A 14,936-nucleotide genomic window follows, 5' to 3' on the forward strand; every position below is an offset into this window, starting at 1 on the left:
ATTTTTTATAACATTATCCCTTGTATTCATTTTTCCAAATTATCCCCTCCCTCCCTCCACCCCCTCCCCTAGATGACAGGCAATCCCATACATTTTACATGTGTTACAGTATAACCTAGATATAATATATGTGTGTAAATACCATTTTCTTGTTGCACGTTAAATATTACATTCCGAAGGTATAAGTAACCGGGGTAGATAGACAGTAGTGCTAATATTTTCCCAGTGTTCCTTCTCTGGGTGTAGTTGTTTCTGTCCATCATTGATCAACTGGAAGTGAGTAGGATCTTCTTTATGTTGAAGATATCCACTTCCATCAGAATACACCTTCATACAGCATTGAAGTGTACAGCGATAATCATATAGTTTTAACAACATGAAATTAAAATGCAAAAAAATATATAAAATTCTTCCCATTATGTCTACTCCTTCCTAAGTTTCAATACAGTTGGGAATATTCTCTGAGTGTAGAATCTCCTATCTCAAACTCAAAATGAAGTAGTAAAACTCAGCAGCTCCTCAGCTACAAGATTTGTAGTATTTGCAGATCATGAATTTATTTTGGATACTGCTTATTATGGCATAGAATCTTACCTACCTACGTGGGGACTTGTCTGCTTCACCCTTCAGTCATGATTTCTGCTCATGCTCCTTGAAGCCTGAACCTATATTTCATCCGTGGTATTGTCATTTCATCCCAAGAGGTTCAAATAGGAAAATAAGTGGTGTGGAAGAGAAACAATCCAAAGGGTAGATGGCGTACTTTTAGTTTAATGTGCTATTCCAAAATCATTATGACTTTCCAAGAGGGAAAAGTAGTCCTTTTCCAAGACCAGAATCTCAGGATTTCCTCCAAATTATTTCCTTCAGCCCAGAAGATCTCTGTAGAAAAAGAAAGTTAAGAAATTCTTTCAGGTTATACACTCAATAAATACAAATAAAGAATTATTCTGGATTGGGTCTGACACACCCAAGGCTTCTAGTAATTTAGACTTTATTTTAAAACAAATGAGATATTATAGGTCATTCAGCCCTTAACAATGGAGTTTCATTTAATGATAGCAGAAGAAACTCAACTAGAATTGGCATTGAGAATCCCTGAAGTTGAGCAAAGGCCAGGAACCAAGCATCTAAGAGTGGCTGATTTGGGCCCAGGTGATAAAGAAGTGACAACAATCTGAGACCTTAGTCTCTAGAGCCAAATAATCTTTATTGTTATTATTATTATTATTATTATTGTTTATTTTTGCTGAGGCAATTGGGGTTAAGTGACTATCCCAGGGTCACACAGCTAGAAAGTGTTAAGTGTCTGAGGTCAAATTTGAACTCAAGTCCTCCTGATTTCAGGGTTGGTGCTCAATCCACTTCACCACCCAGCTGCCCCAAGCCAATTAATCTTAAGGAAATTTCTCAATGGCTTTTGAGTCAAAACTAGCCTAACCTTCATAGGGAGAAATTAGAATGTTATTCTTTTTAAAATAGTATTTTATTTTTCCAAATACGTGCAAAAATAGTTTTCAACATTCACCTCTGCAAAACTTTATGTTCCAAATTTTTCTCCCTCCCTCCTTTCTTATCCCCTCCCCAAGAGAGCAAGCAATCCAATATCAGTTAAACACGTGCAATTCTTCTGAACATATTTTCATATTCCTCATGCAGCACAAGAAAAATTAAATCCAAAAGAAAAAAAATAAACAAAAAGGTAAAAATGTTATGCTTTGATCCACATTCAGTCTCCATAATTCTCTCTCTGGATGCACATGGTATTTTCCATATCAAGTCTATTGGAATTGTCTTATTTATCACCTCATTGAAGAAAAGAACTAAGTCCATTACAGTTGATCATCACATAATATTGTTTCTGTGTAGAATGTTTTCTTATTCTGCTTTCTTTACTCAGCATCAGTTCATAAGTCTTTCCAGGCTTTCCTGAAATAATCCTCCTCATCATTTCTTATAAAACAATAATATTCCATTATATTCATATACCATAATACCATAATTTATTTAGCCCTTCCCCAACTGATAGGCATGTACTCAATTTCTAATTCCTTGCTACCACAAGAAGGGCCGGTAATGCTGGAACCCTACTTCTATCAGGTCTGGGTTAAATAGGGAACAACATATACATCTAGAAGGATACACAATTCTAAATTTATAAAGATATATGAAGGTGAGGGAATAAGATAGGAAGGATGTTTAGAAGGGTGTGTAGATTAAGATTTAGGAGGGGGGAAATAAGAAAAGGGAAGGATTCTTAGAGGAATGAGTAAAAAACAAGGAAAAGAGGATAAGAGGAGAGGATAAAGGAAAGATTCTTTAAAAGAATGTGGAATAGGGAGGTAGCTGAGAAGGACAATAATGAGGAAAAAAACAACCAGTAATTTCATTAAAGAAAATGGCAATAGTGAAGCAACATATTAAAATCCATGTGATAAAGCAAAAGCAATGATCAAAGAGAAATGTATATCTCTAAATGTTTATTTCAACCAAAAAAGGGAGCAAAACAATGAAGTAGGTATGCAATTTAAAATAAGGAAAAGAACAAATTTAAAATCCCCAATTAAACACTGAATTTGAAATCCTAAAAATTATATATTATATATATTAGTTTGCTTGCTGTCTAGCTTGTCTTCTCTTGTCTAGATTGTCTTACTTGCCTGCTTGAAGATAATGAAATCAAGTTGTGTGCCACCTCCTGAACCAAAAAATATTTTTACACTTCAAAAATTATTTTATTTATTTTGTTAAATATTTCCAATTTCATGTAAAAAATTTTAGCAATATTTTTTTAAATTTTGAGTCCCAGATTTTTTCCCTCCTGTCCCTCTCTCTTCTTGACAAGGCAAGTAATTTTATACCAATTATACTTGTAAAGTCATGCAAAATATATTTTCATATTAGCCATGTTGCAAAAGAAAACACAAACAGAATAAAACAATAAAAACAAAGAGTTAAAATGTCTCAATCTACATTCAGAATTCATTAGTTCTCTACTTTGGAAATGGATACCATTTTTCATGTGGGGCCTTTGGAATTATCTTGGGTCATTATCTTGATTAGAGTAATTAAATCTTTTTTCTGTTACTATATACATTATTCTTCAGTTTTCCCAGAAATTTTTTGTCAAAAAAAAAAAAAAAAGCTTGATCTTTGAGTTTATCAAACACTAGATTACTATAGTCATTTACCACTGTATATTATGTATTTAATCTATTCCATTAATCAGCTACTCTATTTCTTAGCTATGATGATTACCACTTTGTAATACAATTTGAAATCTGATCGTTTTTTAGGCCATTTTCCTTCACATTTTTTTCATTGATTCCTTGGATAGTCGTGGCCTTTTGTCCTTCCAGATGAATTTTATTACTACTTTTTCTAACTCTTAAAAATAATTTTTGGTAGTTTGAGTTGTATAATATTGAATAAGTAAATTAACATAGTAGAATTGTCATTTTTGTTATATTGTCTTGGTCTACCCATGAACAATTAATATTTCTTCAACTGTTTTTATTTCTATGATAATTGTTTTGTAATTGTATTTTATAATCCCTGGATTTGTCTTAGCAAATATTTGATATTATCTACATTTATTTTAAGTGGAACTTCTCTTGCTACTGGGTCTTGTTGGTGGTATAAAGAAATGCTGATAATGTATGTGGGTTTATTTTATATCTCGAAATGTTACTGAAGTTGTTGTTTCATCCAGTTTTTTTTTTTGTTGTTGATTCTCTAGAGTTTTCTAAATAAAACTATCTCTGCTTGAAGTTAACAAGATTAGTTTTTGTACCACCACTGAGCTAAAAAAGGTTTTCACATTTTTTAATAAATAAAACTTTATTTTAAAAATAACACTTAAAAATAAATAAATAGCAATATCAATATCACTTACTAACTGTGTGACTCTGGGCCCCAATTGCCTTGCCAAAAAAGGAAAAATGTAAGTAATATTCTTAGCACAAGGGCCATTGAAAAACAGACTTTAGGCCTAATTTGGTCTGTTCATAATATGCAGAGTCCACCTGTCACGACTATGATACTATTCTCTCCAACTCTTCTTCCTTATGCTTAAAAGAGCTTTTAAAAATTCCATTGTTATTGTCATGTTTCACGCTTCATAATCCCATTTGGGGTTTTCTTGGCAAAGATACTGGACAAATTTGCCATTTCTTTCTCCAGCTCATTTTACAGATGAGGAAACTGAGGTAAGGAGGGCGAAGTGACTTGCCCAGGATTACACATCTAGTAAGTGTCTGAGGCCAAATTTGAAATTAATCTTCCTAACTTCAGGCCCAGCATTCTATCCATTGTACCACCTAACTGCCCTTTAAAACTCCTACATTATCAGAAAACCATTAACTACATAGTAAATGAAATTACTCTAAGGTCCTTTCCAATTCTTGAGACATTATAAATCTCTGAACTTTGAAAGATCTTTTAGCCCAGCCTCTGAATAATCCAAATGAGGGGAAAGAGGGTAATTGACTTTGTCCAGAGCTGTATTTATTTTAATGGTTAGAAGGAAAATTTGAACTTAAATCTTTCAACTCCAAATCCAGAGTTCTTTCCATTATGTTGAAAGCACTGTCCCTTCTTCCCTGAGTAACTACCTATTTCATTTATCAGAATAACTCTTCCAGAAGTTGTATGTTGAGTGCCACAAACTATTTGGCTTTTTTCTCCCTTATCTTCATCCCTATATTAAGCAAGAGTAGTGCTTAATGCTTTAACTATAAATTATGTGAAACCATAGGTGCTGAATGAAATCATGTTAGTGACTTAGAATATGGCATTCTTCCAATGCAATTGTTCTGACCACTTGTGGTTGTCATCTGGCAGGTCTGGCATTGTAGATATCCTGCTATGCTCTGGCTGAAGTACAATTGGGTAATGGCATACTGCCTACCTAAAGCTGTGCTTGTACTTTTAATTAGATAATGGGTTCTGCCCTGTGGGCAGCTGCTACAATATTTGGCTATCATCTTCCAAATGGTGTGCCTTTGGTGACATATCCTATTCTGTATAATATAAAATATTACACAAACGCTACTGCCCAGATTACTGGACTGAATCCCATTAATACTCATCTCTTTCTTCTGTTGATTATCTCCAATTTGTCCTGTCTATATCTTTAGTTTGCACATAGTGATTTATAATTTGTTACCTTCTGTACATATGTTATTATTATGTGTGTATATATATACATACATATATGTATATATACATACATATATGTATATATATTATATATATTTATGTATATGTGAGTGTGTATCACCATACTTATTGTAGTCTTCTTAGGGGAAAGGAGAGAAAAGAGGGGAAAAAATAAAGTAAAATGTGTACAGCAAAAAACAAAAGAAAACCTACAAGGAAGCAAAAAAAAAAAAAAAACAGCTATGAGTACAAGGTGTATTATTTATTATATAGGCTTTCTTGAAGTGGAAATTTATTGCTTTATATTTTGAATTCTCTCTTATGTTCTGCTATACATATAACAATGTTTTTTTTTTCTTTTCCAATTTTGTGTTTAAGTTTTAAATAAATAAGAAAAAAACTTTACAATAATGATTCATTTGAAATAAGTTACTCAAGAATTTTGTCTCATTATACCACTACACACCTGTCAGATTGGCTAAGATGACAGGAACAAATAATGATGAATGTTGGAGGGGATGTGGGAAAACTGGGACATTGATACATTGCTGGTGGAGTTGTGAAAGAATCCAAAAATTCTGGAGAGCAATTTGGAATTATGCCCAAAAAGTTATCAAACTATGCATACCCTTTGATCCAGCAGTGCTACTACTGGGATTATATCCCAAAGAAATACTAAAGAGCGGAAAGGGACCTGTGTGTGCCAAAATATTTGTGGCAGCTCTTTTTTGTAGTGGCTAGAAACTAGAAACTGAATGGATGTCCATCAGTTTGAGAATGGTTGGGTAAATTATGGTATATGAATGTTATGGAATATTATTGTTCTGTAAGAAATGACCAACAGGAGGAATACAGAGAGGCTTGGAGAGACTTACATGAACTGATGCTGAGTGAAATGAGCAGAACTGGGAGATCATTATACACTTTAACAACAATACTGTATGAAGGTATATTCTGATTGAAGTGGAAATCTTCAACATAAAGAAGATCCAACTCACTTCCAGTTGATCAATGATGGACAGAAATAACTACACCCAGAGAAGGAACACTGGGAAGTGAATGTAAACTATTTGCACTACTGTCTTTCTACCCAGGTTACTTATACCTTCGGAATCTAATACTTAATGTGCAACAAGAAAATGGTATATACACACATATATTATATCTAGGTTATATTGTAACATATGTAAAATGTATGAGATTGCCTGTCATCTAGGGGAGGGAGTACAGGGAGGGAGGGGAAAATTTGGAAAAATGAATACAAGGGATAATGTTGTAAAAAAAATTAAAATTACTCATGCATAAAAAATAAAAATATTTTGATAACTGTAAAAAAAAAAAACCAAGAATTTTGTCTCATTTATTTGTACTTGTATTTCCAGCACCTTTCCATAATGTCTGGCAAAGCAAGTGATTAATAAATGTTAGTCAATTGATTTGAATGATAAGAAGTTAATTTTGTGACCCATAGCTAGATGGAATTAAATTAATATTATTTGGGATCAAGGAAGGGAAGGTACAGAAAATACTTTAAGAAGTGAATTGATTAGACTCTCTTGTCCATATTGCTAACTAGATTTAATAGTAATTGGGCTCTAAATGAACAATTTTTATGATAAAGTGACTGCCATTACTGGGAGTAAAAAAGCACAAACCACGCACAGAATTTATATGTATTAATAAAGTTTAGAGAAAAGTATTCTCTATAACTAATAGAGTTCTTTGGAGAGTTGGAGATAAGATGGTACTACTGTGCTTCCACTGCATCTTAAGTTGTGTCTTTACCAGCTATTTATTCATCACAGAGGCCTGTAGTCTCAAATCAATATATATGTATATATGTGTGTGTATGTATACATATGTAAAGTGTAATTTCTTTCTGATTTTTAAAGATGAAAATTAAGTAGAATCAAAGCACTAACATTTTCTCCCAGCACTTCAGTGACTCTTTTTGTGTACCTCCTATAGTGTATGCATAACATTTTGGAGACCACTATCTATAGAAACTACAATAGTACAAAAACAAAAATTTCATTGGGTATGTTGAGCATTATCCAAATTTTTAAAAATGGAGAGATCTCAGAAATTTAAGAGTTTATATCAAAATAATGATCAACAAAAAATTGCACATGTAAACAGGAAATTAAACTCTCAGGAGAAATTGAATTCAACAAGATATTCTTTATAAAAAAATTTTATATCATTCAGTTTAATCAACCTATAATTTACACCAGAGAAAGGAAATACAAATTTTGTTGAGGGCCCTTGGGATGCTAGAGGAAAAAATGAAGGGAAACTCACTAGTAAATTACATGATAATAAGTTAATTAGTTAAGAGTATGGGAGTTGTTTTTTTTTTTCTTTTAAGATGGAGAAATATTTATCAACTTCATTATTTTTTAATTAAGAATATAGAGCATTACTCAAATCTAACAGAGTATTCTAATGAATCTTTTTTTTATCTCCAGATAACTCTGAATCCTGCCAACAGGGAATGGTCTCGTGGCAACATTAGTTTTCTTAATGTTTTAAAGAAGTCTTTTATCTTTACATCAGTCATTTCATATATATCTCTATATTGAACACTCGTTTGCAAAAAAATGAAAAACATTCAATAAAGTGATTGTGTCTGACAATATATGTAATATTCTGCCTTCATATCCTCCCACAGCTCTGATGTGAGGGAAGAGATATACTTCATTATCTTTTCTCTGGAGTATTCATTGATTTTTCACTTACTGAGTTTGACTTCTTTTTAGTAAACCTTTTATTTACATTGTTGTAGTCATTATGTATATTGTTCTCTGCTTATTTCATTCAGTAGCAGTTCATACAAAGGCTCCTAATTTTTTGAATTCTTCATATTCTTTGTATCTCACAGAGAGCCAAAAGTATGCTAGAGCCAGCTCTCCGGTTTTCCAAGAACTAGATTATTAATTTTCGGTGTAAGCACTGACAGCTCAGAAACAGGCAATCACTACAAATTAGGGCTTGACTTACTGCTTTGTTGACTGTCTAGACTTAAGAAAATGTTAATAATGTAAATTAAATTTAAAAGTATGTAAAAGCGCCCCATTGTTAAATATTTACCATTATATTTTACCCACAACATTTTATCTGCTATCTCCATGACTTCTCATAGGCTTATCATCAAGCCTAGACAATACTGCCTCCTCATTTCAACTTCTTGGAATCCTCACCTTCCTTCAAAATTCAGCTCAAACTCTTACATAAGGTCAGGCTTTCATTTTTCTTATTGAAATTATTCCAATTAATAAACTCATACATAAGACTTCTGTCTAAGCACATTCCTTCTAACTGATCATAATGATGATAAAGTTCTTGAAAATTACTTTCATCTTCCCATTTGGTGATATAAACAATCTAATCTTATGGAAGTTCCTCATGATTTCTCTCTTATATTTACCACTTTATTGCTCTTTCAGGTTTTGTTTTTAAACATTAGATTTTCTATCATGCTTTGGTCTTTTCATCAGGAATGCCTAAAAGTCCTCTATTTCATTAAGTGAATATTTTTCCCTATGTGATTATACTCATTTTTGCTTGATAGGGTTTTCTTGGTTGTAATACTATCACTTTTGCCTTCTAGAATATTATATTCTAAATTCTTTTCTCTTTAACATGGTAGCTGCTAAAACTTGTGTGGTCCTGATTGTGGCTACATAATATTTGAATCGTTTCTTTCTTGCTTTCTTCAGTATTTTCTGCTTGACCTAGGAACCCTGAAATTTAGCTAAATATCTCTAGGAGTTTTCATTTTGCGATCTCCTGAAGGAGGTAATTGGTGAATTTTTTAAAATTTTATATCACCTTTTGGTTCTAAGATATCTGAGCATTTTCTTTAATAATTTATTGAAATGTGATGTCTAGACTTTTTTAATCATGATTTTCAGGTAGTTCATTGATTCTTAAATTATATCTCTTTGATTTATTTTTCAGGTCAGTTATTTTTCTAAAGAGATATTTCATATTTTTCTATACTTCATTTTTTACTCTGTTTTAGTATTTCTTGATGTCTCATGGAGACATTAGCTTCCATATAATCAATACTAATTTTTAAGGAATTATTTTCTTCATTGAAGTTTTGTACCTCTTTTTCCACTTGGCCAACTATTGCTTTTCAGTTTCTTTTCTTCAATGAGATTTTGTACCTCTTCACAATTTGGCCAATTTTATTTTTAAGGAGTTATTTTCTCCTGTGTTTTTATGCCTCTTTTACAAAGATATTAATTCTCTTTTCATAATTTTCTTGCATTGCTCTCATTTCTTTCATCAATATTTCCTCTACTACTCTTGATTTTTAAATTTTTTTGCTCTTTTTTTTTAATCTCTTTAGCTGTTATGGGAATTCTTGTTATACTTTCGACTGACCTGCAATTTTCCTTGAGGCTTAAATTACAGATGATTTTCCATTATTTTCTTCTGAATATGTATCTTGAGCTTCCCAGTCTTTGCAGTCATTTTTTGTGGTCAGGTTCTTTGTAATTGTTTTCTCATTTTTCCGTTCTGTTTCTTGACTTTTGACATTATGGTAGAGTTAGATTCTGCTTACCTCAGAAAGGTGGGGGGATCATTGTCCTGAGTGTAAGACTTTTTCACTGTGGAATTTTTATAGTTAGTTCTAGGGGACCTGTCAGCTTTCATTAGATCCACATTAATGTGATCTGGAAAAAGGTGTGGTCATTTCACTCTTAGTCTGTGCTCTGGTCCTTACCCAGGGCCCCTACAATTCCCTTTCTCCCTGTACCCCGGTAGGGTCATTGATCCCTTTCAACTAAAAATCACTCCTCCCCATCCTAGAACAGTGACCTAGAAATGGGTAATGGGAAATGGATTGTTAAGAGTAGCATCTGGTTCTACAGTTTTTGTTGTATCATTATCTATAAGAGGTAGAACGGCCAAGTGGCCAGAGAGCTGACCTAGTTCAAGTCCTAGATCTGCCACATACATGATGCTTGATTCTGGTCACATCTCTAAGAATATATGTTTCAAAGGAAGTGATGACTTGCACAGGTAGAAGTAGCCTTCTCACCTGGGAGTTTGACCAAAAAAAAAAAAAAAAAAAAAAGTAAAATCAGAAAGGCTAAACAGAGCCATTTTAGGTTAGGTATTAAACCTATGATTTAGTTGATATGGTAATTATTCTGTCCCAAAAACATGGTATTTTTTTAAGAGTGATATGTGGTATTGATAAATAAACATATTTTTTGTCCCATTCAGAAAGCAACATTAGCTTTTTTTACTTCTAAATTTCTCCAGTAGTTTGTTCACTTCTATACTTTCCCTTTCATTTATCTTTCTACAGGATTTGCCCAGCTTTGAAAAAAAGGAACATTAAAGCTTTCTACTCTTACTGAGTTACAATCTATGTTTTTTTTAATATAGTTCATTTTTCATTTATGAATTTAGAACTATGTCACTTGATACATACATACACACATGTACACATATATGTATTTAGTATTCATATTGGTTCACTGTTGATGGTATTTTGAGCATAATGCTACTTTCTTTATTTCTATTAATGCCACTACTTTTTAAATTTTAGACCAGTTGATCAGTGGCATAGGTTAGGTTCACAGGGCAAGATAGTGAATAAAAATAGCAATCTAGTGTTTGACAAACCCAAAGATCCCAACTTTTGGGATAAGAATTCATTATTTGACAAAAACTGCTGGGAAAACTGGAAATTAGTATGACAGAAACTAGGCATGGACCCACATTTAACACCACATACTAAGATAAGATCAAAATGGGTGCAAGATTTAGGCATAAAAAACGAAATCATAAATAAATTGGAGGAACATAGGATAGTTTACCTCTCGGACTTGTGGAGGAGGAAGGAGTTTGTATACAAGGGAGAAGTAGAGACCATTATTGATCACAAAATAGAACATTTTGATTACACCAAATTAAAAAGTTTCTGCACAAACAAAACTAATGCAAACAAGATTAGAAGGGAAGTAACAAATTGGGAAAACATTTTTACAGTTAAAGGTTCTGATAAAGGCCTCATCTCCAAAATATATAGAGAATTGACTTTAATTTATAAGAAATCAAGCCATTCTCCAATTGACAAATGGTCAAAAGATATGAACAGACAATTTTCAGATGATGAAATTAAAACTATTTCCACTCATATGAAAGAGTGTTCCAAATCACTATTGATCAGAGAAACACAAATTAAGACAACTCTGAGATATCATTACACACCTGTCAGATTGGCTAAGATGACAGGAACAAATAACGATGAATGTTGGAGGGGATATGGGAAAACTGGGACACTGATGCATTGTTGGTGGAGTTGTGAAAGAATCCAACCATTCTGGAGAACAATCTAGAACTATGCCCAAAAAGTTATCACAATGTGCATACCCTTTGACCCAGCAGTGCTACTACTAGGCTTATATCCCAAGGAAATACTAAAGAAGGGAAAGGGACCTGTATGTGCCAAAATGTTTGTGGAAGCTCTTTTTGTAGTGGCTAGAAACTGGAAAATGAATGGATGTCCATCAATTGGAGAATGGTTGGGCAAATTATGGTATATGAAGGTTATGGAATATTATTGCTCTGTAAGAAATGACCAACAGGAGGAATACAGAGAGGCTTGGAGAGACTTACATCAACTGATGCTGAGTAAAATGAGCAGAACCAAGAGATCATTATACACTTCAACAATGATACTGTATGAGGATGTATTCTGATGGAAGTGGATATCTTCAACACAGAGAAGATCTAATCCTGTTCCAATTGATCAATGATGGACAGAAGCAGCTACACTCGGAGAAGGAACACTGGGAAATGAGTGTAAACTGTGAGCATTGTTTTTTGTTTTGTTTTGTTTTATTTCTCTTCCCAGATTATTTTTACCTTCCGAATACAATCCTTCCTTTGCAACAACAACAACAAAATTCGGTTCTGCACAGGATATACTAGAAGATATTTAATATGTATGGGAATGCCTGCCATCTAGGGGAGGGGGTGGAGGGAAGGAGGGGAAAAACTCGGAACAGAAGGGAGTACAAGGGATAATGTTGTAAAAAAAAAAATTACCTATGCATATGTACTGTCAAAGAAAATGTTATAATTATAAAAATTAATAAAAAAAAATTTAAAAAAACTTTTTTTATTTTTATTTTGTTTGAAAATATAATTGAAACTCCTGGTTTTTGTATTCACTTAATACACAGCTAATTTTGATTTGTTTTGCTCAGTTTGATTCCATGTAAGTCTCTGCTTTTTTAGATATATTTCTTGGAAGCAACAGACTATAGCACTTCTTTTTTCATAAGCATTCTGCTACTCTCTTTTACTTAAACTACTTTAATGTAGCCTTATTCCCACAAGCTCTCTTCTCCCAACCATCTTTATTAATCAATTCTTTCCCTAAACTTGGGGTATTACTTAAATTATTGATTTATTTAGTTTTCTATTTCTTTCCCTTTTTCCCTTTCCTTTTGCCCAAATTCAAATTCATTCTCTTCTCCTTCCCTCCAGTTTTTTTAGTTCACTAGAATTTTTCAGCCTCCTTTTCTAAACATTTCTTTATTTTACTCCCTTCATTAATTCTCCCTTCCTAAATGTCCTGAAATTACATTCTCTGATTTGTGTTCTATATGATTATATATTTCTTTATAATCTCTATAATAATTCCTCAAACAGTTAAAGCTGGAGTATAATGTTTGAAATCTCCAAAATATTACTTTATTACCTTTTTGTATTAACTATACTTAAGATACCAATAGCTTTTAGTTCATTTTCCCTTGTTTCCTGATGTGTCTTTCCTATAGGCATGAAATTATGTGGAAATAATGTAGATAGAAAGTGTTCTGCAGTTTAGAAAATATACTTCATGCCCCAAATTTGAGTTCCAATTCTACTCCTTGATGAACTTTTGCTTGTCGCATCCCCCATTGCTGGGGGCTTTTAATGTCTTTTTTCTGGTGGGAAGAAGGAAGAGCTACTAAACACTTGATTCTGTCATCTTTCCAGGATTTCAAAACATGTATTTTTTGTGAAAAGACAATAAATAGAGCCCCCAGTTAAAGGAGTTACATCTTATAGAGGAGATTACATATATAAATGCTAGCCTACATCCTAGGAGAGAAAAAAACTTCAGTGTCCTAATTTTAGAAAGAAAAGGCCTCAGCTTATCAATAGAGATGCATATAAATGTGTACATGGAAGTAATATTCTCTAGCAAGTCATACCAATGCATTCACATTCACCACAGAAAGATAAAGATATCAATTACAAAAGTCCTGTTTAGTAAACATCTTTATCTATATTGTTAAAAGGCATATGATAACCATAAACTATTACAGGCAACAGTATAAGCAGACACAGTTTAGCTGACCCTATTATATATACCTACTCACTGAATATACCTAATTTGATTCAGTCAAGATTCACAAGGCCTCCCATCACAGTGAGAACAACAACTTAAAATAGAAAGCACCATTTTATCACAAAAATATCAACTGGCAAAATAACTAGAATACATTAAAAGCAATCACTGCTCCTTTGCTCATCCTATGCTTTCTATTCTTAGGCCATAAGTAGTCATCTCCCCATCACCACCTGCTATTTGGGCACTATGAGCTAGGAAACAGATAGAGTTTACCAGTTACCAAAAGATGATAACCATAGTAATCGGGCACCTAATCTGGGTGTAGGAGTGAAATATATGCCTGTTATCTGGGACTCTAAGTTTGAACTTTCCTTCTCCCTCTCCTTCTCCCCACCTCTTCTTCACCCCTCTTTGTCTCTCTCTCTCTCTCTCTCTCTCTCTCTCTCTCTCTCTCTCTCTCTCTCTCTCTCTGTCTCTCTGTCTCTGTCTCTCTGTCTCTGTCTCTCTCTGTCTCTGTCTCTCTCTGTGTCTCTCTCTCTGTCTCTGTCTCTCTCTGTCTCTCTGTCTCTCTGTCTCTGTCTCTCTCTCTCTCTCTCTGTCTTCCTCTGTCTCTCTCTCTGTATATCTCTCTCTATCTCTCTGTCTCTCCTTTCTCTCTGTCTCCTCTCCTCTCTATATACATATATGTACATAGCAGTGTTCAAATACTTTTGGAAGAAATTATTTATACCAAATGTTCTTAAGATGCCAATTTAGTAAACCCTTTTCTAAAAGCTAATCCAGACTAGCTAACTGATATAAATTGATTATCATGAGAAAAAGTATACCAGTAGGGGCTAATAGAACACTTTTTTTTTTAACAAATTCTAACACCACCACCACCACTATCCACCTTCCCCAAGGAAATTTTAGATTCCTAAAGGGAAGTAGTAACCAGAATCCTTAGGACTAAACTTACCAGTGTGAGTGGAGATTGGTAGAGTATCTTTAAATGGTTGATCTCCTTGTTACCTTGGTGTACTTTATAATTAACTCTTTTTAATTTGGAAAAAAAGGAGTACCACTAAAGGATGTATTACATAAATCAATCTCTTCATTTTGTAAATGAAGAAATTGAAACCCAGAAAGGGGAAAGGATTTGCATCTCCCTCCTCATGCTCACCCTACTCCCATATACAGAGAGAATATGAAGAATTCAGGATTTAAACCCAAACCATTTTAGAACCAGAGATCAAGATTCAGAAGAGACCATCTAGTCCAAGTCCTCCCTCCTTTTACAGAAAAGGAAACAAACCAGAGGAAGTTTTAATTTGCTCAAGATCACATAGTGAACTACAGTGAATTCAAAGTCCTCTGACTCAATTCAGAGCTCAGTGTGGGGAGGAGAGAAATAAGCATGTATATA

The sequence above is a fragment of the Sminthopsis crassicaudata genome, chromosome 1, assembly GCF_048593235.1.
Source record: "Sminthopsis crassicaudata isolate SCR6 chromosome 1, ASM4859323v1, whole genome shotgun sequence".
NCBI lineage: Eukaryota > Metazoa > Chordata > Mammalia > Dasyuromorphia > Dasyuridae > Sminthopsis > Sminthopsis crassicaudata.